This window comes from Phyllobates terribilis, unplaced genomic scaffold, assembly GCF_046119375.1.
Source record: "Phyllobates terribilis strain yellow unplaced genomic scaffold, ASM4611937v1 Scaffold_9__5_contigs__length_417890890, whole genome shotgun sequence".
Lineage (NCBI taxonomy): Eukaryota > Metazoa > Chordata > Amphibia > Anura > Dendrobatidae > Phyllobates > Phyllobates terribilis.
Window position 1 is genome coordinate 371,177,970 of NW_027362769.1, and position 3,400 is coordinate 371,181,369.

Sequence of the window (3,400 nt, forward strand, 5' to 3'; positions counted from 1 at the left end):
TATGTGTCGGGGGGTCTGCACAGCGCTGAGCGCTATGTGTCGGGGGGTCTGCACAGCGCTGAGCGCTATCTCTGGGGGGTCTGCACATCGCTGAGCGCTATGTGTCGTGGGGGCTGCACATCGCTGAGCGCTATGTGTCGTGGGGGCTGCACATCGCTGAGCGCTATGTGTCGGGGGGGCTGCACATCGCTGAGCGCTATCTCTGGGGGATCTGCACAGCGCTGAGCGCTATCTGTGGGGGGGTCTGCACATCACTGAGCGCTATCTGTCGGTAGGGCTGCTGAGCACTATCTCTCGGGGGTCTGCACATCGCTGAGCGCTATGTGTCGGGGGGGCTGCACATCGCTGAGCGCTATCTGTGGGGGGTCTGCACAGCACTATCTCTCGGGGGGTCTGCACAGCGCTATCTGTCGGGGGGGGGTCTGCGCATCGCTGAGCGCTATCTGTCGGGGGGGTCTGCGCATCGCTGAGCGCTAGCTGTCGGGGGGGGGGTCTGCACAGCGCTGTCGGGGGGGTCTGCACAGCGCTGTCGGGGGGCTCTGCACAGCGCTGTCGGGGGGGGGGCTGCACAGCGCTGAGCACTGTCGGGGGGGCTGCACAGCGCTGAGCGCTGTCGGGGGGGGTCTGCGCAGCGCTGAGCGCTGTCGGGGGGGGTCTGCGCAGCGCTGAGCGCTATCTGTCGGGGGGGCTGCACAGCGCTATCTCCCGGGGGGGCTGCACAGAGCTTCAGCTGCTGAAGGATTGTGCCGCTCTCCTGCCAGGCACCTCTGAGCCCCTATGGTAGACGTGCCCCCGTCTTCTCCGACCCCTCCAGCTACTTATAGTCTTTGGCTGTGTGCCCATGATGCGTTTTTTAAGCGTTTCCGCAGCGGCAAAAACGCTGCAGAAATGCTTAAAAAAAACGCATGGTAGAAGGCCTGCCATGTTCCCCAATGATAATCCGCATGTGCTGTGCAATTCCGCTGCGGATTATCATTGCATAAAAATACGCAGCATGTCCATTAATTTTGCGGACACGCAGCGTAATTGCCTGCATTGACTTGCATTGAAACGCATATTATCCGTGTCAGCACATTTGCACACATGGATAATATGCGTTTCTATGTGCGGATGGTACCCGGGTTTGGAGGACAGGAGACTCTCCTCCGGACCCTGGTACCATGGAACCTGTGAAAAATAGAATAAAATAAAAAATAAATATTATGCTTACCTTCTGATGGCCCCCGGTCTCCTTGTCTTCACTTGCCGGCAGATCGCAGTGGACTGAAGGACCTGCGCTGACGTCATTTAGTCATGTGACAGGTCACGCGACGCTGACGTCGGCAGGTCCTTCAGTGTACCGCGAGCTGCCGGCAGCCAGGACGGATCGTATAAAGACTACGGGGGCCATCGGAAGGTAAGTATAGATTTATTTTTTTATTTTCAACCATTCTTTGGGGTCACACTATATAAATCCATGCCGGTTGGATGGATTTATATAGTGTGAGCTAGTTGACAAGCACTTTCCAAGAGATGCTAAAATCGCTTGGAAAGCGCTTGTCAACCCGCATGCGGAAATGCATGTGAAGAACGCTTCACAGCCGCATGTCCCTGGCAGGAAAAAAGCATGTACAATCCGCATGTACAATCCGCATGCGTTCTTTCTGCCAGGGAGATGCAGAAACGTTCAGGAAAAAATTCTGACATATTGTTCTTCATAATAGTGGTAAAATTTCTTTGTAATGACTTACGTTTATTTGTGAAAACATCGGAAATTTGGCGAAAACTGAAAATTTTGCAAATTTTAAACTTTTAATCTTCATGCTCTGAAATGAGAGAGTAACGTCACACAAAATCATTCATAAATAACATTTCCCACATTCCTACTTTACATCAACACAATTTTGGAACCAATTTTTTTTTTGTTAGGAAGCTATAAGGGTTAAAATTGACCAGCGAGTTCTCATTTTTCCAACAAAATTTACAAAACCATTTTCTTAGGGACCACATCACATTTGAATTGATTTTGAGTGGCCTTTATGACAGAAAATACCCAAAAGGGACATTCTAAAAACTGCACCCCTCAAGGTGCTCAAAACCACATTCAAGAAGTTTATTAACCCTTCAGGTGCTTCACAGGAATTTTTGGAATGTGGAAGAAAAAAAATGAACATTTATTTTTTTTCCACAAAAATGTTACTTTAGACCCAATTTTTTTTTATTTTTGCAAGGGTAACAGGAAAAAAATGGACCCCAAAATGTGTTGTACAATTTCTCCTGAGCACGCCGATACCCTATATGTGGGGGAAAACCACTGTTTGGGCGCACGTCAGGATTCGGAAGGGAAGGAGCGCCATTTGACTTTTTTAATGTAAAATTTGCTTGAATAATTAGCGGACACCATGTCGCGATGGAGAGCCCCTGATGTAACTAAACAGTGGAAACCCCCACAAGTGACACCATTTTGGAAACTAGACCCCTCAGGGAACTTATCTAGATGTGTGGTGAGCACCTTGAACCCCCAGGTGCTTCACAGAAGTTTGTAACTTTGTACCGTGAAAATAAAAAAAAACAACAACACATTTTTCCCTGCAAGAATGTTTTTTTAGCACAACATTTTGCATTTTAACAAGGGTAACAGGAGAAAATGGACCCCAGAATTTGTTGTGCAATTTCTCCTGAGTAAGCAGATACCCCATATGTGGTCGAAAACTACTTTTGAGGCATAGCGCAAAGCTCAGAAGGGAAGAAGCGCCATATTGTAGTTCAGATTTTGCTGGACTGGTTTGAGGGTGCCATGTCACATTGGCAGAGCCCCTGAGGTGCCAAATCAGCCAACAACCCCCCCTGTCAGGCAAAATGTATTTTTGTCCTAGTTTTAAAAATGTTGAAAGGACAGCCAGAGATGTCTTAAATCTCCGCCCCCTGTTCACCTGGAAGGGACCGCCATAGAACTCTACCCTTGCTTCCCCCAAACAAGGAATTTTTATAACCGCCATAAACCTCAGCCAAGAGCAAGCATACTGGTCTACACTGGATTTCCCCTCCAAGGTCCTATTGTGTAACTGTACAAACTTTTAATGTCGAGTTTAATAACGCACATGACTGTGTAAGGCGGCGGTGTTCACACCATGCAGTAACTGAGGCGGTGACCCAAGCAAGTCCAACATAAACAGCTTTATTCAGCAACTCACAGGTAAACAGGACAGTCCTCCGGTTCGCAGAAGGGTTACCACAAGTCTTTAAACAACGGTTGCTGGGAGCAACGGCCGCGCCGGGCTGCTCAGAACCTGACAGGTGCAGAGGCTTCCCAGGCGTGGGTTCAGCCACCTTCAATCCTGCTGAGCTTCCCTGCTATGCTCCTAGCAGGTTCCAACATAGAACAACACTAATCCTTAGTGCAGGGGTTTTAAAGGACCTG